The sequence below is a fragment of the Xiphophorus hellerii genome, chromosome 4 (genome assembly GCF_003331165.1).
Source record: "Xiphophorus hellerii strain 12219 chromosome 4, Xiphophorus_hellerii-4.1, whole genome shotgun sequence".
NCBI lineage: Eukaryota > Metazoa > Chordata > Actinopteri > Cyprinodontiformes > Poeciliidae > Xiphophorus > Xiphophorus hellerii.
Window position 1 is genome coordinate 341,781 of NC_045675.1, and position 23,660 is coordinate 365,440.

At 45.6% G+C, this 23,660-nt stretch overlaps 1 long non-coding RNA gene across 2 annotated transcripts; it reads left to right on the forward strand.

The window, feature by feature from the left end:
* Positions 1-637: 637 nt before the first annotated feature.
* LOC116718142 (uncharacterized) lies at positions 638-17,656 on the forward strand. Of its 2 annotated transcripts, none has more exons than XR_004338883.1 (3): positions 638-821; positions 5,533-5,543; positions 17,646-17,656. It is a non-coding gene; the product is annotated as an uncharacterized LOC116718142 (long non-coding RNA). The 2 variants fall into 2 exon arrangements; XR_004338884.1 differs by lacking the exon at positions 5,533-5,543 and adding an exon at positions 10,920-10,927.
* The last annotated feature ends 6,004 nt before the right edge of the window (positions 17,657-23,660 follow it).

Here is a 23,660-nt window from a genome sequence, read left to right on the forward strand (position 1 = left end):
ATATATCAATTATTAGTTCATCTTCATAACAATAAATGCTTGGTTCAATTTGTCTGGATTCCTGCTCATGTAGGTATAGAAGGAAATGAGGAAGTAGATATTCTAGCTAAGCAGGCCTTGAAATCAGATATTGTTCATCTGAATATTCCTTTGAGTAAAAATGAGGGTAAATCTATTATTCAAAAAGAAATTATTAAGATTTGGCAGGAGCTATGGGATAACCATGATAATGGGAGACAATTATATACAATTCAAAAGAGTGTGGGAGATAGTAATTATATGAGTGGAAGGCGGAAAGAGGAAGTAGTTATGTCTCGACTTAGAATTGGACATTCTGGACTTAATAGTTCGCTCTTTAAAATAGGAAAGCATGAGAATGGGGCTTGTAATTATTGCAATCAGGTGGAAACAGTGGAGCATGTCTTGTTAGAATGTGATAAATACTCAGAGGAACGCCAGATTTTAAAGTCGTTACTAAGCAGAAAGAATATAGGACTGTCTATGATTAGTCTATTAGATAATAAATCAAGTTATGTTAGAAATCTCTTATTTAGGTTCTTAAATAACACTGGGTGAATGAGTCGTATTTAGGATATGAACAAGTATTTGTGTGTATGCCAGTGCATGCTCCTGCATTAATTCAGGTATTAATGAGTGTGTTAGGATGTGAATTTGCACATCCTACACATCATTGAGGTGGATTTAATTCCCTCTGAGATCTCTGATGACCACACTCCAGTCTGGTAGGTGGCGGTAAATGCACCTTAAGTTGGATGCCAGCCGCCAATAAAAAACAAAAGAAGAAGAAGAAGAAGAAGAAGGTGGGTCTTGTTCCAAGATGGCCGCCACAGAGGACACAGCCACACGGTAACAAACATTGAGCATCACACCATAGACACTACTCATCCACACTCTGCAGTAGGACTCATACCTCGAATGAGTCGATTATTCAATTATCTACATTGAAGCTTCTTAAATCCTGTTTTCTTATTTAGCGCTGTGCTCCTGCCGGTGACTGTGTTGTGTCTTTTACTTCGGCCTTTGAGTTTTTAATGAATGCTAAGTGCTAGCACGTCCAACTTTCAAGTTCCGTCCGGGGGGATTTTATTGATTGTTGATGATGTTCGGGTTTTTATCGGTTTTCGGGGGACCAATAAGTTTCCTTAAACTGACCGGGATACCACAGCCGGTTCAGGTGAACAGTGGGTGCGTTCATACAGGTGGAGCGGATAGGCTGAATACTGCGGGCGCCTGTCGCTTATCGTAGTTTTATGGACAAACCGGAAATTAAATGGACCTCCATCCGGGTCACAGCAGGTGGGAGTGAAGCGCCGTGGCTGCGCAGAGCTGGCAGCTGTTTCTGCCAAATCCCGATGCTCACATGAAAAACAGAAACTATGAATGTCTGGGCAAAGTGAGAGTTCATCTATTAAACTGACTGAAGATGAAAACATAAACCAAACTCTGGAGTACAGACATTTTCTAGAAGTGTCTTTGTGAGCCTTCTCTTTATTATTTGAATTAATTTCAGGTTTTTGTATCATTTTGTTCAGGTTAATGTAAAAAGTGGGCTAATATTGTTACAGGTTAATTTTCTAAACTACAGAAAAATAATTATTTGGGATGCTCTGATGTTGATATTAACATTGATCACATTTTTTATGCGATTACTCAATCATCAGAATAATCAATAGAATATTCAATTACTAAAATAATCTTTCTTAATAAGCCTAGTCTGGAGCCAACATAGAAAAGCTAAAGCGGAACTTGGCGCTTCTTGAGAAGGAGAACAATAACGGTGGGACAAAACACACAACCAGAAATGTAGTTCAGTAAAAGAAGATTGTTACTGACAAAATATTGCTGAAGTAAAAGGTTTTCCTAAAAGTCCTACTCAAAGCCTCAAACACTGAGCTGAAGTAAACGACCTTATAGCTCATTTTTAATATTTTAACAGTTAATATGTTGAGTGCTCTCCTCTGCAGCTCATGTGAAAACATCAGAGACTTTGAGGTAAATACATTTCTAGATTCTGTCAGAATGAAGTTTTGTAATCTTTGGGAGGGAGACGCCTGCTGCAGCTGAGTTTTCCTTCATTCATAATTTACAGTTTATGTTCTCAGATTGTCTTTTGTTTTGAAGACATAAAACTTTTTTCCTGCAGAAAAAAACCCTCATTTCTTATTATTCTGAGTAAAGCTTTCTTTCTTTTTATCAGTCTGTCTGGTTGTTGAGGCGTCGGTGTGAGTGTTTGCGGCAGCAGCAATCAGCCTGATAACGGCGCTGCAGTCGCACCTCGACCCGCAGTCGCCGCTGCGTGTTAGTCGGTCGGGACCTCAGGCTGACCTGCAGCTATCAGTCTGCCTGAGCAAAGTGCAGCAGCGCTTATCAGCCTGGATAACAGCAGGGCTGCTTTCAGGACGTTGGTCCCTGCAGCGCTGCAGGTCCTGCTGCGGTCCAGATGCAAACAGCTGCAGGGTTTTGTGTTTTCTCCTCGTGTCGCCTGCAGACCCAGAGGCTCGTGTTTGCGTGTTCAGAGAATCATGCGAGCTGCAGGTTGGACACATGATGCAGCGGAGTGCTGACTTCTCTCAGTTCTTCCCAAATCGACACAAACAGGAAAACGAGGAGCAGCCGGCTTTTCTCCGTCAGCCCTTTTCGCTTCCCCTTTTTCTCCTGGAGGCCTCAGACAGAGCAGCAGCTTCACCATGACGCCCTGCTGCTCTTCTTCACCTTCATCACCACTGTCATCATGACCCCAGCTGCAGGTTCCCCAGGAATCCGTAGGAATCCGGTCGGTCCGGGTGCTGCCAGTTCCACTGCCTTCATAAGGCATCAAACTGTCGGATCCGTCTAATTCCTGGGCAATAGCCCCGAAGGTCTTTAAGAATTGAACCTTAAATGATGTTTTTAGATGAAATGGTTCTGATAAGAGATGAATGGAAACTCTAGAAGAACCTTCAGTCACTCTCTGTTGTTGTTTCAGAGCCTGCAAAAAGTATTCACACCCTGACATGCTTTACCTTTCCATTACTTCCATAAATCAGAATCAACAAATTTAGATTTTTTTTGTCAAAAATAAATAAAAAACTCTTTAATGTCAAAGTGAAACTGATTACTACAGAATGACATAAAGTAAGTGCATAAATATTCACCCCCCTTTAAAGTAACTGAGCTAATTGGACAGAGGTCCAGACAGTTGGTGCAAGAAGTTTCATTAACCGTCGTTTTTTATTCACAGCATCGCACTGGAAACAGTTGATGAAATTTCAAAATTCAAAGTCATTTCCTCAATTTCACAAAGTTTTCATGCCGGGTTGAGTCGCTCCAAACCAGGAGGAGGAGACTTGCTTAATTCACCTGTTTTATTTATTTGTGAAATTTTAAGTTTGTTCAAAATTTGCATGAAAATTGGCTGGAAACAGTTGAGTGAATGGAGATCAACTGAGTTCTGGTTCTGGAAGATCCATTCAGAGGCTCATCAGGATTCCTGGCTGCCATGACAATAGGAAGACTAAAAAAACACAGCAACCAATCAGAGAACTGCTTGTTGAAAGTATCAGTCAGGAGATGGAGACATAAACATCTCAAAGGGCTTGATCATCCCTGGAGTTCAGATAAATCATCACCAATGGGAGGAATTTGGTCCATGTGCAAATGTGAGACTCTTTAGAACTTCTGGAGTAGCCTAGTCAAAGCCCAGACCTGGTCCCCACCGACCTGGCAGAGTTCACAGTGAGAATGGAGGAAACCTGCAGCTGATCCTGACTGAGATGGAGTGATGCAGTGGCGCACAGCAGCAGGAAGTGGTCATGATGCAAAGTTTCCACCATCATGACCTCCTGACTTCCTCCTCCATCCTGCTGAGGGCGGGTTGCTTCAGACTCACGTTGACACATCAGGGAAAGTCTCCAGACCCGAACACCCTGAACACAACACGCCCCGGACGAACCGACCCCAGACTTACTGCAGAAACGCCAACTGAAGCAAAATCTGCACAGACCGAGCTAAAGTATTCACACCCACAAAACAATCTGCAGTTTGTTCCTTTTAACCACAGAATAAACGTCATTTTATCCAACATGTCAACACAGAGACGTTCAGAACCCAGAACAAAACGATTCATGGTCAGAAAACATCTGAGAAGTTGTTCCAATGTTCTGGTTCTGGTTCTGGTCTCAGAGGTTCCTCAGGTCCCAAAAGCCCACTCCAGTCCGCTTCAAACTGACTCCGGTCCATTTTTCTGTAATGTCCGGTCCGGTTGGTGTGAACGCTAATCGACCTCTGACCTCTGGTCCTCCAAACCTCGGTCTGAGTTCGGTTGAAGTGAACTCTGGTTCGGTTTGAATGTGAACGCCAAGCAGACCGGAGACTGCTCCACAAAGAGGAAGTGGACTACAGCGCAGGGCATTCTGGGTAAATACAATCAAAGCTAACTTGCTAGCCTAGCGCAAGCAGCAGAAATGGCTCCTGGTCTTTAGCCAGGAGCCATTTGCGGCAGGTGATGCGGCAGGATCAGTGGTTCTTGGTGCAGCGCCCCCACAGGCCAGGAGGGGAACAGATTGGTTTGAAGCAGAGCAGAGAGAAAGAGAACCACAGCAGCTGGAGAAGTTAAATGTTTTGGTAGCAGTAGAACCGGGTCTCCCAGGAGGAAACATCGTGAGGTTTGTCTGGACGGCTGAATCTAAGCGAACGGCGTCCAGGTGCGGCTCTGGAGTTCAGCCGGCAGCTTTGAGCTGAAGCTGCTCTTGGTGTTCCTGCAGATCCAAACAGGAACCCTGCTGGTCCATAACTCTGCATGTGGTGGACAGTCAGAGCACCCGGATCGGCTCCTTGCTTCTTCTTCTAGTGAGCAGAGCCTTTAAACCAACACGTTGGAGTTTCAGCATCCTGCAGCCGACATGTGGTTTCACGTGTGGAGAGATGATTTATGGAGTCTTTGTTCCCACCTGCTCCCATTCTTCTCTGCTGCCGCCCGACTTTCCCTGCAGGGAATCGATAACCTGATCTGATCCGAGCTTTATCTCTGATCTGAGCTCAACGTTTCTCACAGGTAGCAGCTGCACCAGAACCGGACTGCGGGGAAATGGAGACGCTGCCGCACTCAGCCGATCTGGGATTCCTGCCATCTGACAATCATCCTGCGAGCCGTTCCAGATCCTGGGGGGAACTCTGTGGGATCATGAGTCTTTAATTAAAATCTGACATGTAAGGAATGCTGCTGTGTTTTTGGTGGTGAGGAAAGAGGCTGCTGATGTTCCACTCAGCCGTCATGAAGTGAGTTATCGTCCTCCACGACGTCACTGTGAGCTCAGACAAACAGGAAGATCCAGTTCCACGGAAACATGGACCTTAGCAAGAATCCTGAGTGTTTAACATGATGGGGAAAACTGAAGCGGAGGTGATGTGGCAGGAAGAACAGGAAGTGGACGTGATGTGGCAGGAAGTGAGCAGGAAGTGGAGGTAATACGGCAGGAAGTGGAGGTGATGCGGAAGGAAGTAGAGCAGGAAGTGGCGGTGATGCGGCATAAGAAGAACAGGAAGTGGAGGTGTGTAACGTGCTCCTCTGCTCCTCGTCATGTTTGACTACCGCTGCCCTCTCCTTCCCGTCACTCACACTTCCTCCTTCCTTCCCGTAAGTTTCCCCTTTTCTGACCTTCCCTACCCCCACCAATCCCCTTCACCCCTTCTTACACACGCACACACACACACACACAGAGTCCTCTCTAGGAATCTGGTGTTCCTGGAAAGGACATGCTCTTCTTGCTGTTACTTCTCCAGCCTGCAGGACGTTTTTAGGCCCTTTAACTGTCTTCTGATTATTATTTTTTTTATGTATCTCCTCCAAAGCTTCAAACTTTCTGTTGCCATCAATCAGCAGCTCCAGTTCTGCTGAGAATTTTCGGGTTCACCTTAATAATGTCAGTAACACTTCTTCAGCTGCACCTGCTGTCGTCCAACTCAGCGCTAGCAGCTAGCGTTAGCAGCTAACATCGCAACCAACCATGTGACGTCTTGTGACCTGCTCATTCCTCCTCCAGGATGTCTATAGACGGTCTATGAAGACCAAAATCAGGCCAGGTTGACCTTCATGTGACCTGGACGCCCCGGGCTCCAGGTTCCCCAACAAGGTTGTAATATTACAACATCTCTGTTTCACAAATGGACAAATGTTGACTTTTCCTGAGTTTATTTTTTACCCAAACCTGGAGATTGAACCCGATTGTTTGGTGTTGGAATGCTATTGAACAGGAAATGTGCATAAAGTCTCCATAGGCTAACAAACTAAAACATCTGGCTCAACAGGATGTCGGGGATTCATGGCACCAGATTCACCAAAAAGAAGCAAAATGTATTTTTAAGTGTGATCATCACTTTGTCTGAAACCTGAGTACATATGTCACTTCTCTGCTGCAAAATAGGGCATGTTTTATATTGTTTTTAATATTACATTTTCATAAAATGTACTAAATCAGAAAGATGATTAGACATCATGATGTTGTGTTCAGAGTTGAACTTCAAGGTTATCGGACCTGTGGTTTCATCTGACAGACCTGGAATCAACCAGAACCTCCTTCCTAAAGCAGAACATGTCAGATGATTGAATATCTCCTCAGCAGCTCGTTCTGGTGGTTTTGGTCAGAAACATAGCATGTCTCCTCAGACCTGAACAGTGACGTCCTTTCAGTTGCTTCATTAGGTCTACTTCGTTCTGGTTGGTGGTTTCTTTCCTAACATCCGTCAACAGCGACCACAGTCTGGTTCCCGTCTCCTTCAGCTGTTGCCATGCAACGCCTCAAACACTGAGGACCAGAGACGTCAGTGGGACACCAGCAGGACGTCTCAGGCTGCAGTCAGAGGAAGCCGCCTGAGCGAGCAACGGATCTGAGCTGCTTCATGGCTTCACTGCTCCATGAACAACTTCGCCTGAAGCCAAACCTCTCCAGCTCTTTCACAAAAAACTTTAACAAAAAGAAAGACAGTCGCACACAAGCATAAACACCGAGCGAACGTCCAGCTGTCAGGATGGGACAGAGTGTTTGTGCATGTCAGAAAAGCCACTCAGCGAGGAAGAACCATTACTCCAAAAGCAACATAAAGAAGTCAGGTTACAGTTTGCATATCCGCTCTGGGACAAACACATGTTTTCTGTCAACATGTTCTGTGCTCTTGACCTTCGAAGGGTCTTTCTTTGGTCTTTGTAGGGTCTTTGTAGGGTCTTTCCAGTCTTTAAAAGGTTTTCGTACGGTGTTGGGTCTTTCAAGGGTCTGTGAAGGGTCTTTAGTACCTTTGTAATGTATCTAAATGGTTTCTGTAGGTTCATTGTAGGGTCGTTTTTGGTTCTTTGAGGGGTCTTTTAAAGGATTGCTGTAGGGCATAGGTGTCAAACTCCAGTCCTCAAGGGCCGCTGACCTGCAGTTTTTAGATGAGCCACAGGTACAAAACACTGGAATAAAATGGCTTCATCACCTCCTCCTTGTGTAGATCAGTTCTCCAGAGCCTTAATGACCTAATTATTCTATTCAGGTGGTGCAGCAGAGGCTCATCTAAACGTTGCAGGGCAGTGGCTCCAGGACTGGAGTTTGACACCCCTGCTGTAGGGTCTTTGGTGGGACTGTAAATGGCATTTGTAGAATATTTGAAGCTTCTCAAGAACACTCCAAGTGTTTTGGAGCTGAAGGTCACAAGTTGATGGTGGGACGTTCTCTGTCAGAGTTCCTCCTTCACCTCAGATGTTTCAACCCAGAGCTCTGCTGCAGGGCCCATCCCTGGTTTCCTGCAGGTGGATGTCTGCGGTTGTGTTTTCAGTAATTGCATAAAGATCTAGAACATCAGGAAGTGTCATAATGCAAACCGGTATGTTCCAGCAGACTGCAGGGACACGCCCAGACACAAAGGGTCATTTCTCAGCCTCTACTTCTGCCATCGCTACTGAAAAGTCCAACAAGTTGCTCAACATCAACTGGCACAAAACAACGTCTCTGGGAAAATACAGAACCCTCAACAAAAGAGTGACTGCAAACCTGTCGCAATCCTGCAGCGAACAAACTGCACTCCCCAGACTGACCTCATCCTGCTGCTGCAGAGTCGACCTGCAGGGATCTGCAGCATGCTGCAGCGCTGCCTCACACTGCCAACAGGCAGGGGGCCGCGCTGCTCTCAGAGGTCCATAAAAGGCTTATTAACGGTTGTCAGTTTCTCCTCTCATCCATTTGGAGGCACAGAAAAAAATCTGAGCAGAACTGATGTTGATGGACCTGGATTGTTTTTCCAGAGTCTTTGTAGGAACTCCGACGGGTGTTTTCAGAGCATTTACGAGGTCATTGCAGGATCTTTCCAGGGTCTCTTGAGGGCTTGAAAGGTTGTTTTGTAGGGTCTTTGCAGCATCATTGCCGGGGTTTCCTGGGATCTTTGAGGGCCTGAATTCTCCAACATGGCCCAGGTAGCAAGAGTTTGAAGCAGAACTGACCACACTGACCCCGTGACCTCGATGGGTCTACATCCTGACTAAAGAGTCATGCTACGATTGGCGCCAGCATGATGACGGGTGTTTCTGGAGCCCGGAGCGGGCCGGAGAGCCAAGTGAGGGAACCGAAGCTCAGTGGGATCTACAGGGTGGTGAAAGAAGAACTAAATTGGTCTCAGCACTGAAGGTTCTGGTGTAAAGCAGTTACTGGGTCAGAACCGGCTTCAGGAAGATTTGCTTGGATCAGAACATTCCTGATAATTTGGGCCATTCCTTCAGCTGCAACATGGTTCTGACCCGAACCATCGCCTCAAATAGTTTAGAAAGGACTGTTTTCATCAGCGCGATGAGCAGCAGGCAGATTCCTGCAGCGGGAGGAAGGAGACCCTCGAGACCAAGAGGCAGGAATCTGAAGAGCTTTCTGAGAGAGAAGACACGGACAAGCTGCCGGCGGCCTCGGACCTGAAACGGTTCCGATGGACGCTCTGACTCTGAGGGAGACGGCTTCAGCTCTGAACCGGACCAGAACCTCCACTACAGCCAGAAAGAGGCACGAAGAGGGTGAAGGCCGGAGGCCGGCGCCTCCCGCTGAAGACTGATGATGTTTGGATGAGGAAGAGGAGAGAGTGACGGACGAAGAGGAGGAGGGAGAGGAGCCGACGGCTCGGCTCGCCACAAATCACCGACTATTTACACTCGCTCCAAAATCAGTTCCCCGAAGTCCGAAAGGAGAACCTCCTCCTCCTCCTCCTCCTCGTCTTCCTCATCAGCAAAACAAAGGCCGTGTTTACTGGACGGACAAACACAGACGGACGCGGTCGCCTCGCCAAACAAAGACACCGAGACGAGACGCTCGCATCACCGTCTGGAAACTCTCTGCTCAAAACAAACCCAGAGCTTTCCTCCCAGCCCAGATCCAGAACCCGGGCCGGAACCGGACAGAAACAAACAGAACCTTGGTTCAGTTCTGACTGAACTGAACCAAGTTCAGTTCTGACCTTCTGACATGTTCCTCGTTCTTGTTTACAAACAATCAGAAGTTCTTAAAGGGACAGTACTCTGCTTCATGACACCCAGTAACCATGGCAACGCCAGCTGCTATTAACGCTTCCTTAAGAGAAACTGACTTCCTTATTTAACATCTGGAGGTCTGCATCGGACTGGACCAGACCGGACCGGAACACTCCGGTCTGGTCCTTCTGTCAAATTTGACTGTAAAATTCATGTTCAAGTAAAAAACAAATTTAGGATTAAAATATTTCAAAGTTTTTCCTCATGGGAAATTATTTTCTGGATGTGAGCATGAAAATATTGTGATGACCAAAATGTGATAAACTGCTTCTAAATTACATTTTTCTGACAATAGGAAAATATAGTAAAAAATATAGAGTAAAGAAATGTAGTTATTATTATAATTTTTTTTGCTCAGACTCTGAAGGGCAAGCGGAAAAAGAAATTATCTTGTGTATTTTTCAAATTTATTTTCTTCTCATCCAACACAAGAAAAGCATCTCTGCTTAGAAATAATAAAAATCAGGAAAACGTTTTTCCTTTCCGCTCTGTTGGTTGTTTACTGTAGAAATGAAACATTTCTAGGGCTGTTGTAAACGAATATTTTAGTAATCGAGTAATCTATTGATTTTTCTTACGATTAATCGAGTAATTGGATAAAAAAATTATAAAATAAAATATTGGTAAATCTGGCATAACACCGATGTTACTATCGGATATCAATATCAGTCCCTAACCCTACCCAAAAACCATGAAAACCCGGGCGTTATCACCACTCCATAAAATCCCCACGGGCCGAACTTGAACATTGGACTTTATGCCGCTAACTCTTAGCTTTGGTCAACAACTCAGAGGAGGAAGTCAGAGCTCCGCGCAACGCAAATAATGTCCCGGCCGGAACACGGTGCGCTAAATTATAAAACATAAATTAAAGAAGCTTCGAGGCAGATAAATTTTCCTTGAGGAATTTTAATAATCGAGGAACTGGAATCATTCGAGGAATCGTTTCAGCTCTAAACATTTCATAAAAGAACAAATTTATCAGGTTTTATTTTGCTCTTCTGGGGAAAAAAGATCCATAAGGACAAAAAACTGAGGTTCTGACCCAGTGGAGGTTCTGCTCTGTATTTATTGTAAAAACAACAAAAGATGAAACGCTCTGAATGTGTCGGCTCGGCCTCACCCGCGTTCTGGTGAGATTCTGCTTTTTGTGTGTACAGTAAATTTTTCTAATTTCAGATCAAGTCTTGATCTGTTCATCGGTCCTGACTTGTTTTTGGTTCCTTTATGATAAACATGTTGCTGCAGCAGCAAATAAAGGCAGTTTACTGCAGCATGCAGCATGGGTCAGGCTGATGCAGCATCAGCCTGACATGCAGTTCCCCCTCTGCAGTGGCAGTGAAGGGGTTAACCAGAGCAGTTTATGTAACTCTGATCTGAGAAGAGGAAGTGTGTTGCGCTGTTCCTCAGCTCCTGCAGGGCCACATGCTTCCTGTGGCCGTCCACGCTGTGGGGGGGAGTGGGGTGTCTGAACCCCCCCTGCAGCAGCAGGTCTGGCTGTTACACCGCCGCTGCTCACCACAACTTAAATAAGAGCGGCGGCTCTGATCTGATCTAATCTCTGAGCCCATCTGCTGCAGCCGCTCCGCCGCATCTCTGTCCAGCTCCAGGTCAAAAATAGACTGAGGGGACACAGGGTGTGTGTGTGTGTGTGTGTGTGTGTGTGGGGCGGTTGGCCGTTGCTGGTTGAGAAAGTGTTGCAGCATCTTCCTCTGGGTGGAGGAGAAGGTCGGAGTGGATGGAGAGTTGGCCAACGGGGGCGAAGCTTCAGATGACCTCAGAGGTCAAAGGTGAAGCTGACCTGCACCCTGCTACCTGGCAGGATAAGCCCCGCCTCCTCCTCAGAGGTCACCTGAGGTCAGGACATCAGGTAACTTGGTAACACTTTATTTGACGGGTTGTGAATAAGACTGTGATGACACCATCATAAACATGACATAACACCTGAACTCATGAACATGAGGAAGTCTTCATGAATATTTATGACTGTTGTCATAAAGCGTCATTGGTAAATCATGACACTTTTAATACAAAGTTGACATTATTCACAATGTCTTCATTATAACAACTTGTCATTAGCCAAGAAATCATGATCTGACATAAATTTGTTGTAAAAGTATAACTGATTAAACTTTAGCTTTAATAACATAGAGCTACATAATTTTTAAAGTTTAATCAGTAATACTTTTATAACAGATTTATGTCAGATTGTGGAAGTCAGCAGAAAAAGACAAAACTATAATTTGAGTCTTGTTTTATTCTCAATGTCTTCCAACCAAAACCAAAAACAGAATTAAGTAAAACCGTTGGCGTCTTCTCACCTCACCTTCTCCCCTTCACAATAAAAGTATACATTCGGATGTGAAATATATACATTTATTACTCCACAAAATCATGATTTCTTGGCTAATGACAAGTTGTTACACTTTATGACAACAGTCATAAATATTCATGAAGACTTCCTCATGTTCATGAGTTCAGGTGTTATGTCATGTTTATGATGGTGTCATCACAGTCTTATTCACAACCCGTCAAATAAAGTGTTACCGGTAACTTCAAAAATTACCTGATGGGAATTCAGGATCCCCATAATCTGACTTTTAGTTAAAAAATAATAATAATCTGATAATCCCGTTTAGGACTGTTGTAAACAATTATTTTAGTAATCGAGTAATCTATTGATTATTCTTACGATTATTCAAATATTTATCCATCCATTTTCTTCCGCTTTATCGGTCGGGTTGCGGGGGGAGCAGCTTCAAAAGGGAGGCCCATATTTCCCTCTCCCCAGCCACTTGTTCCAGCTCCTCCGGGGGAATCCTAAGGTGTTCCCAGGCCAGCTGGGAGACATCGTCCCTCCAGCGTGTCCTGGGTCTTCCCCGGGGCCTCCTCCTGGTGGGACGTGCCCGGAACTCCTCACCAGGGAGGCGTCCAGGAGGCATCCTGACCAGATGCCACCTCAACTGTCTCCTCTCGATGTGAAGGAGCAGCGGCTCTACTCTGCCCAGACACCCTACAGAGAAAACCCATTTCGGCCGCTTGTATCCGCGATCTCATTCTTTCGGTCATGACCCAAAGCTCATGACCATAGATGAGGGTGGGAACGTAGATCGACCGGTAAATCGAGAGCTTGGCTTTATGGCTCAGCTCTCTCTTCACCACGACGGACCGGTACAGTGCCTGCTTGACGGCAGACGCTGCGCCAATCCGCCTGTCGATCTCCCGCTTCCTTCTTCCCTCGTTCGCGAACAAGATCCCGAGATACGTGAACTCCTCCACTTGGGGCATTACAACCCCTCTGACCCGGAGAAGGCACTCTACCCTTTTCTGGCTCAAGACCATGGCCTCGGACTTGGAGGCTCTGACACCGGTCATACAGGGACCTGACAGCCTGTATCAAAGGGCCCGGTTCCCCATACTCCCGGAGAACCCCCCACCAGGCTCCCAGAGGGACACGGTCGAATGCCTTCTCCAAGTCCACAAAACACATGAAGACTGGTTGGGCGAACTCCCAGAACCCTCCAGGACCCTGCTGAGGGTGTAGAGCTGGTCCAGTGTTCCACCACCAGAACCAGAACCACCCTGCTCTTCCTGAATCTGAGGTTCTTCTGTCCGACGGACCCTTCTCTCCAGGACCCCTGAATAGACCTTGCCAGGGAGAATTAAGAGTGTGACCCCTCTATAATTGGAGCACACCCTCCGGTCCCCCTTTTTGAACAGGGGGACCACCACCCCAGTCTGCCAATCCAGGGGAACTGCCCCCGATGTCCATGTAATGTTGCAGAGTCGCATCAGCCAACACAACCCTACAACATCCAGAGCCTTAAGGAACTCCGGGCGGATCTCATCCACCCCCGGGGCCTTGCCACCGAGGAGCTTTTTAACCACCTCGGCGACCTCGTCCCCAGAGATTGGAGAGCCCAACCCAGAGTCCCCAGGCTCAGCTTCCTCAATGGAAGGCATGTTGGTGGGATTGAGGAGGTCTTCGAAGTAGTCTGCCCACCGGCCCACAACGTCCCGAGTAGAGGTCAGCAGCACACCATCCCCACTATAAACAGTGTTGGTGCCGTACTGCTCCCCCCCCCTGAGACGCCGGATGGTGGACCAGAATCGCCTCGAAGCCGTAGGGAAGTCTTTCTCCATGGCCTCTCCAAACTCCTCCCATGCCCGAGTTTTTGCCTCAGCAACCACCTGAGCCGCATGCCGCTTCGCCCGCCGGTACCCATCAGCTGCTTCCGGAGTCCCACAGGCCAAAAAGACCCGATAGGACTCCTTCTTCAGCCTGACGGCATCCCTCACCGAAGGTGTCCACCAGCGGGTTCGAGGGTTGCCGCCGCAACAGGCACCGACAACCTTGCGCCCACAGCTCCGATCGGCCGCCTCGACAATGGAGGCACGGAACACGGTCCACTCAGACTCCATGTCCCCCACCTCCCCCGGGACGTGTTCGAAATTCTGCCGGAGATGGGAGTTAAAGCTCCGTCTCACAGGGGATTCCGCCAGACGTTCCCAGCAGACCCTCACAAGTCGTTTGGGCCACCAGGTCTGACCGGCTTCCTCCTCCACCACCGGAGCCAACTCACCACCAGGTAGTGGTCAGTGGACAGCTCCGCACCTCTCTTCACCCGAGTGTCCAAGACATACGGCCGCAGATCCGATGAAACGATGACAAAGTCGATCATCGAACTGCTGCCTAGGGTGTCCTGGTGCCAAGTGCACATATGGACACCCTTATGCCTGAACATGGTGTTCGATATGGACAATCCATGACGAGCACAGAAGTCCAACAACAGAACACAGCTCGAGTTCAGATCGGGGGGGCGGTTCCTCCCAACCACGCCCCTCCAGGTCTCACTGTCATTGCCCACATGAGCATTGAAGTCCCCCAGCAGAACAAGGGAGATTCCGGACCTGGTTTGCCCAGACGGGTCTAATCAGAACCGGATCCAATCAGAGCTCAGTTCTGTTTCAGCCTTGATACCGGGTCCAGTCCGGCCCTGTTGTCTGAAGCGAGTCGGACCAGGAGGTTTTGCTGGGTTCTGCTGGACCCACTCGACCCAGTTGGAGGAACAGATTAATAATCTGAGGTGTGGGGTGCTGTGGGGCAGAGCATGGAGGCGGAGGTCGCAGGTTCGATTCCCGACGTTTGCTGCACGACTTCCTCTCTTCGCCTTCTTTCCTGTCCTGCTTTCAAATGAGACCTTAAAAAATAATAATAATCTGAGGGGAATTATGAAACGTTTATTTCCAAAGGTCAAAGGTTGTGATGCACAGGAAGCCTCTCTAGAACAAGATGGCCGCTGGACTGAGGTCAGCAGAAATGATGATCTCTCTGTGAAGCTTGGCGGAGGAAGCATGGTGATGTGGGCCTGGAGGAGCGCCGTGCTTTTGACTGAAGGCTCATGTCTGGGTTCGTCGTCTGACCCGATCCGACCAGGCCCGACCCGGGTCAGGCTGCGTGTTCCCCCAGCAGTCCTCCAGAGGACGCTGCGACTTCCTGAGGTTCTGTGGAGGCGGATCGCTGCGGTTCTGATAAGGACACTGACCCGTCCCACTCTGACACAGAGCAGAGTTCTGATCCGAACCTGCAGATCATAACCCAGACTGCTGAGCGCTAATGTAGGAACCAGAACCAGAACCTGAAGGAGGAGGGTTGTGGGATACCAGGAGATCCAGATGGGTTCTAGACCCAGCAGGTTCGACTGAACTTCCCAGTGCGATTAGTCTGGAGCAAACCCAGAACCTCTGAGGTCAACAGCATGACCCCCAGGCGACCCCAGGTGTTCTGACCTGAGCTGTTCTCAGCCTCAGAACAGCCAGAACCAGTGCCGATCCGTTTCCATGGAGATGAACTCTCCTCTGAGGAAGAGCCGGAGACCTGAATGAACCTGAGGTTCTGGTTCTGGTTCTGGTGTGACTGTGTGGGTAGCTAACCTGCAGGGCGGGCCAGAACCGGCCAGAACTTCCCCTGTGATACTGCAGCGGGTCGGGTTTCCTTTCCATTTGATCAGCAGAACCTTCAGAACCGGGAGCTGGGACCGGCTGGAAGTTCAGAAAGGTCAGTTCAAAAAGGTCAGGGGTCAAGGGTCAGGTCACCCTCCACAGCTGGAACCTTCTAAATGCTTTCAACATGGGATCTGATCCCGTCCTTTCTGAGGAAAGTTCTGTGGTTCTGTTCGTTCGTGGAAAGTTGTCCTGGCTCACTGGTATTTGGCACACTGGCTGCGTATTTCTGGCCGCAGGAATCCAACTGGACTCGGGTTTATTCCGGACTCTGCAGAGGGAACCTTGGACCCGCAGGTTCCGGGTGGAAACCCAGTCTTCCCCAGCACCGGACCCGGGCCGCCGCAGCCTGACGCCCCTCCAGACCGCAACTGACAGGACGCCATGCTTTCCAGGCTAACCTACGTTAGCGCCTCTGCTGGAGCGGTTGTTTCTCCCCACCAACCCCACTATTAGAGAAACCCGTTCATTCCTCGTTCATCGGAGTTCCCTGATTCTTAAGGATGATCCGAGTGAGACGTTTGGCTGAGCAGAGATAAATTAGCTTATCATAAACCGCTTCATAAAACGGCCCTAAAAACAAGCTAAATGTCTCGTTTTCTTAAAAGCTAAATGCTAAGTAAGCTAAACACTACATTTTATTAAAGTTGCAGCGTAGCTTTTCAGGTGATGATCAACAACAAGTAATATTATTTACAGTATTTTGGATTTAAAAGTGATTGTTTAAAACAGCAAACCTCGTTCTGTCTGTTCAAACCACCATTTTGTGAAGGGAATCACTACAGCCGCCATCTTGCTATTTAAAAATACTTTTTAATTAGTCTAAACTAATCTCAATAATTTACAGGTAATTTGTCCTCATTCCCCAAACTCTTCAAAACATGTTTTGGTCTTTAAGCAGGCATATGATATTTATAGATATCACTCTATGAGTTATTTCACGTTTCATTCTTACATATTCTCATTGCTGTGAGAATCCATAGAATATTCTGGTGCAAATGAATCTGAATGAGTTGAAAACCAATTTGTCCTTATTTCCTGATTAAATAAATCTGGTTTTTTAAACTGAACTGTGACATCACTGCATGTTTTAGTTTGAACCGTTTCATCTTTCTCTCAGTAGTTCAGTTGATTTTGACCAGCTTGGTGAGTTTGTTGGTGGAAGTATTTAACAATGAGGTTGGATTATTTTTGTTTATTAGAGATGCTTGTGTTGCCGATCCCTTCATCATTTTAATATCGAAGCAAACTGAATAAAAAGCTGAACTTGATGCTCTGGTTGTTAACTGGGCTCAGCCGGAACGAACGGAGTTAAATCTGTAATTTCAGCTCAGATCTCTGAGTAGAAACTGGATCTGTTTGTGTCTTAATGAGCCTTGAACTGATCCCTGTTTGGAATATTCTGAACTAAACAGAAAATGACATGTTTCTTTAAGGTCAGAGGTTATAATTCAGGATTTTCTGATGACTTCCTGTCCTGTTTAGATTGCTTTATTTCCAGGTTGTTTTGAAGCAGAACTTCCAGGTTATCCTCTGAAGGAGTTTCTGCCTCCGGATCTCTTTCTGACTCTGATTCACGCTCAGCTCCTCACCAGCATCACAGCCGCTAAGTCTCTAAGAGCCGACTCAGCACTAATCTCCCCAAACAGACTCGCCCACACTTCAACACACACCTTCCAGACACAGATAACTCTCTGCGGTGTTTCCTAAAGCTCAGGAACAATCCGGGTCTTATGCAGCCGCGGCGCCGGCCCATGCGGCCGGCTGCGGCCGCTAACCTCCAGAAAGCTGCGGCTTTGTCCATCTGAATCCCGTCTCTCTCTCCGAGGGCCAGACGAGGCTTTTGTGGCGTGTGAAGCAACTGTGGGTTTGTTTGGGCCTCTTGTCATTTTCCACTGCAGCAGCAAACATTATTTTATCACAACGAGCATTTGGAGTCCTGAAAAAATGCCAAACAATGAAACTGCTGCCTTGTCGGGCCGTCACACACCATTTCAGCCTCGGCGGAGCAGAAAGTCTGCGTTCTCACAGGAATCACTCAGGGCCCCGCTCTGGCTGCACACACGCCTTCATTTTGAGTTTTATGTTAGAAAAACTCCAGCAGGAAGAGCACACACAGAAACACACACGCAGAAACACAAACACAGAAACACACAAACACACACATACACACACATCCCTCAGTGTCAGCGTGGGGAGCCAGCAGGAGGCCACAGAACAAACCAGGCTGGACAGATCAGAAACGGAGGAAGATGGATGATTGGATGGCAGTTGGACAATGGTTGGATGGCGGTTGGATGGATGAATGACCGTTGGATGGGTGGATGACGGTTGGATGATGGTTGGATGGCGGCCATGTTGGTGTGACTCTGAGGGTGAAAGCAGAACTGTGAAGCGTCTGAAACTCGGTTTCTGAGACGAACCGAATGAATCTGGATGTTTCAGCTGATCATGTTTCCTCCAAGCCAGCAGGCGGCGATAGAGAGCGATGTTATGAAGATACAAAATGATTATTTAGCCTGTCGTAGGAGAAAAATGGGTTTAGAATTTAAAAGTCATAATTTCACCATGTTTTAGAAATGTCACAGTTTCAGTTTATGTATTTAGTTTGAAGCTAAAAATATTTAGATTTTATCAAAATTAATTTTCTGATAACTGGAGTGAACTACCAAAATAAAAGCTGGGTCTTCTGAACATCTTTATAGACTCCTGCTTTCAAAATGCTACATATTTTTTTGTAAACTATTTTTTTTAGTTAGCTCATAGCTAACTACATATTTGTTTGGCTCAGAAATAAATATTTAGCTTGAAGCTAACTATTTACTTAGCAAACCAATTACCTGGTGTGTAAATTAGCAAAGATATTCTGAGCCAGCTACATTTTCAGCTAGCTCAAACCTAAATATTTAGCTTAAAGTTAAATATTATGTAGCTTGCTGCTAACTAAATTTAGTTTACTAAGCTTGAGAACTAAATAATTTTGCTATCTCAAAGCTAACATATCTAGCTTGAAAATGTGACATTTTTAAATGAACTAATAATAATATGGCTGCAGAAATGAAGCAGCTTTCTCTCTTCTGGCAGGATAAAAATCCTAAATTATTGACGATAACCTTACAGTTGCAGGAGCCTTCGCCTCATGGCGCTGCTGCATCCCGTCTGCAGGCACCTGCTCCCCAGAGCTGCACCTGGAGCCTCCAGTGCCCAGGTTCTGCTCACCCACCAGAACCAGCCCAGGTTCTGCTGGTTCTGCTGTTTAATGAAACCGACTCAGATCTGTGAAACATGCAGGAAAACCTTCTGTTGCATCTCCTCCAGGTTCCTGTTGCTTCTGATGACACCTCTCAGTATCAGTGTGTGTGTGTGTGTGTGTGTGTGTGTGTGTGTGTGTGTGGGTGGAGGAAGTCCAGCAGTGAGGGAGATGCTATCAGCACCTGCAGACACGCAGCAGGAAACCACAACTCCAGCCAGGATCCTGAGACAAGGCGAGGAGGAAGAGGAGGAGGAAGAGTGGCTCAGTAACTGAAGGTTGGATGTCTCTCTCTCTCACTTTCTCTCTCTCTTTCTCTGTCTGTCTTTCTCTCTCTCGCCCTCTCTCTCTCTCTGGCATCAGGACTCTTTCACCTCGACTCGCCGCATCAAGTCGGTGCTCCAGCTTCCTGTTGTCATGGTATCTGCTCAAAGAGTAGCTAAGCGGTTCTGATCCAAACTTTAAAGCTGGACCCGGTCCTGTTTCTGATTGTTGAAGAGTAAAACCTGATGTCAGCGCCCTGTGACCTGTGACCTCTCTTCACTGCAGTAAACTTCCACCCTCTGTTTTTCCTGGTTAGGTTTGGTTATGAGGACCTGGTTAATGATCGGCCAGGTCGGTCCGGTCCGGTCCGGTCCGGTCCGGACCTGGACTCACTTTAGTTTTTTCTGAAGTTCTCCGGGAAGAGAATTCCCGGAGAACTTCAGAAATGTTAGCTTGGCTGCGATAGTGGGCGGGGCCAAACTGCAGCAGAGCCAATAAGCTACGGTCGCCCTCACAGCTCCAGCTGTGATTGGTCAGAAGTTTGTTGCCATGTTTTATTCATAAGTGTTGATATTTTTGTCCAACAGTCCACTTCCACTGTCCGGTTTCTGGATCTGCATGAATACGGAGCGATTATCTGGGAGGAATTATGGACATTTTTACTAAATAACCTCAAAGACAGTCAGATGGCTAAAAACTCTGGGTAGGAAATGAAAACATCATCGCTGATGGAGGAGGCAGTCTGCAGAGAGGTGGCGATCTCTATGAATGCTGCATTACAACAAAGTGGAGGATGCAGTCATGAATGTGAAAATGATGCCTTGATGTGTCAGTTTGTCTTTGAGGCTGGAGTAGATCAGGAGGATCCACTGGTAGACCATCAGAAATCACAAAGAATCGATTTGAATCGAATCGTGAAAAGATTCGCCCCCTGGTGGCCAGAACCATGAAACACACGTTCACCGAGAACAGAAGATCTGCTGCAGAACGAGGCAGGATGTTCCATCCTGACACCACCAGAAGTGCTGCAGCAGGAAGTGCTGCATCAAGAAGTGCTGCAGCAGGAAGTGTTTCATGCGCGGCTGTTAATGTTCAGCAGCTCTCACCTTTTTGACCTCCATTCATGCTAGTTAACCACCTGCATGTTTATGTTGGGCTGTTGATGGTTTGGGGTCAGAGGTCAGAGGTCAGAGGTGGCCACAGTGCAGATTGATTAGTAACTGGTCAGTTTAAAGTCTGCTCTGATAAATCCAGCTTACTGGATTCAGATTGAACTTTATCCAGCGCACATTGTCTGCGTTGCTCTTACATAAAGTTTGCATGAAGGACGACTGAAATCTGGCAGACCAACGACTATTTTCTTCTTGAATGTGAGCTTTTTAGATGCAGGAGGTGAAGGGAAGAACAGAGAGTCTGGCTGCTGTTGGGCATCCAGCTTGCAGTTTGCTTCATGCTGCAAGCTGGATGCATGCAGCATGCTTCATGCAGCTTCATTCATGCAGCTTCATACAGTTTCATGCAGCTTCATACAGCTTCATTCATGCAGCTTCATACAGCTTCATTCATACAGTTTCATGCAGCTTCATACAGCTTCATTCATGCAGCTTCATACAGCTTCATTCATGCAGTTTCATACAGCTTCATACAGCTTCATTCATGCAGCTTCATACAGCTTCATTCATGCAGTTTCATACAGCTTCATTCATGCAGCTTCATACAGTTTCATACAGCTTCATACAGCTTCATTCATGCAGCTTCATACAGTTTCATACAGCTTCATACAGCTTCATACAGCTTCATTCATGCAGCTTCATACAGTTTCATACAGTTTCATACAGTTTCATGCAGCTTCATGCAGTTTCATACAGTTTCATACAGTTTCATACAGCTTCATACAGCTTCATACAGCTTCATACAGTTTCATACAGTTTCATGCAGTTTCATACAGCTTCATACAGCTTCATACAGTTTCATACAGTTTCATACAGTTTCATGCAGTTTCATACAGCTTCATACAGCTTCATACAGCTTCATTCATGCAGCTTCATACAGTTTCATACAGTTTCATACAGCTTCATACAGTTTCATACAGCTTCATACAGCTTCATACAGTTTCATACAGTTTCATACAGTTTCATGCAGTTTCATACAGCTTCATACAGTTTCATGCAGCTTCATGCAGTTTCATACAGCTTCATACAGCTTCATACAGCTTCATACAGTTTCATACAGTTTCATGCAGCTTCATGCAGTTTCATACAGCTTCATACAGCTTCACACAGCTTCATACAGCTTCATACAGTTTCATACAGCTTCATGCAGCTTCATGCAGTTTCACACAGCTTCATACAGCTTCATACAGTTTCATACAGTTTCATACAGTTTCATACAGCTTCATACAGTTTCATACAGTTTCATACAGCTTCATACAGCTTCATACAGCTTCATGCAGTTTCATACAGCTTCATGCAGTTTCATACAGCTTCATACAGTTTCATACAGTTTCATACAGCTTCATGCAGTTTCATACAGCTTCATACAGTTTCATACAGCTTCATACAGCTTCATACAGTTTCATACAGCTTCATGCAGTTTCATACAGCTTCATACAGTTTCATGCAGCTTCATACAGCTTCATACAGTTTCATACAGTTTCATACAGCTTCATACAGCTTCATACAGTTTCATACAGCTTCATACAGTTTCATACAGTTTCATACAGCTTCATGCAGTTTCATACAGCTTCATACAGCTTCATACAGTTTCATACAGCTTCATACAGTTTCATACAGCTTCATACAGCTTCATGCAGTTTCATACAGTTTCATGCAGCTTCATACAGTTTCATGCAGCTTCATACAGCTTCATACAGTTTCATACAGTTTCATACAGCTTCATACAGCTTCATGCAGCTTCATGCAGTTTCATACAGTTTCATGCAGCTTCATACAGTTTCATGCAGCTTCATACAGCTTCATACAGTTTCATACAGTTTCATGCAGCTTCATACAGCTTCATACAGTTTCATACAGCTTCATGCAGCTTCATGCAGTTTCATGCAGTTTCATACAGCTTCATACAGTTTCATACAGCTTCATGCAGTTTCATGCAGTTTCATACAGTTTCATGCAGCTTCATGCAGTTTCATACAGCTTCATACAGTTTCATACAGCTTCATACAGCTTCATACAGTTTCATACAGTTTCATACAGCTTCATACAGTTTCATACAGCTTCATACAGTTTCATACAGCTTCATACAGTTTCATACAGTTTCATACAGCTTCATGCAGTTTCATGCAGTTTCATACAGCTTCATACAGTTTCATACAGTTTCATACAGCTTCATACAGTTTCATACAGTTTCATACAGTTTCATACAGCTTCATGCAGTTTCATACAGCTTCATACAGTTTCATACAGTTTCATGCAGCTTCATGCAGTTTCATACAGCTTCATACAGCTTCATACAGTTTCATACAGCTTCATACAGTTTCATACAGCTTCATACAGTTTCATACAGTTTCATACAGCTTCATACAGTTTCATACAGTTTCATACAGTTTCATACAGCTTCATACAGCTTCATACAGCTTCATGCAGTTTCATACAGCTTCATGCAGTTTCATACAGCTTCATACAGTTTCATACAGTTTCATACAGCTTCATGCAGTTTCATACAGCTTCATACAGCTTCATACAGTTTCATACAGCTTCATGCAGTTTCATACAGCTTCATACAGTTTCATGCAGCTTCATACAGCTTCATACAGTTTCATACAGTTTCATACAGCTTCATACAGCTTCATACAGTTTCATACAGCTTCATACAGTTTCATACAGTTTCATACAGCTTCATGCAGTTTCATACAGCTTCATACAGCTTCATACAGTTTCATGCAGCTTCATACAGTTTCATGCAGCTTCATACAGCTTCATGCAGTTTCATACAGTTTCATGCAGCTTCATACAGTTTCATGCAGCTTCATACAGCTTCATACAGTTTCATACAGTTTCATACAGCTTCATACAGCTTCATACAGTTTCATACAGCTTCATACAGCTTCATACAGTTTCATACAGTTTCATACAGCTTCATACAGCTTCATACAGTTTCATGCAGCTTCATACAGTTTCATACAGTTTCATACAGTTTCATACAGCTTCATACAGTTTCATACAGCTTCATACAGCTTCATACAGCTTCATACAGTTTCATACAGCTTCATACAGCTTCATACAGTTTCATACAGCTTCATACAGCTTCATACAGTTTCATACAGTTTCATACAGTTTCATACAGTTTCATACAGTTTCATACAGTTTCATACAGCTTCATACAGTTTCATACAGCTTCATACAGTTTCATACAGTTTCATACAGCTTCATGCAGTTTCATGCAGTTTCATACAGCTTCATGCAGTTTCATACAGCTTCATGCAGTTTCATGCAGTTTCATACAGTTTCATGCAGCTTCATGCAGTTTCATACAGCTTCATACAGTTTCATACAGCTTCATACAGCTTCATACAGTTTCATACAGTTTCATACAGCTTCATACAGCTTCATACAGTTTCATACAGCTTCATACAGTTTCATGCAGTTT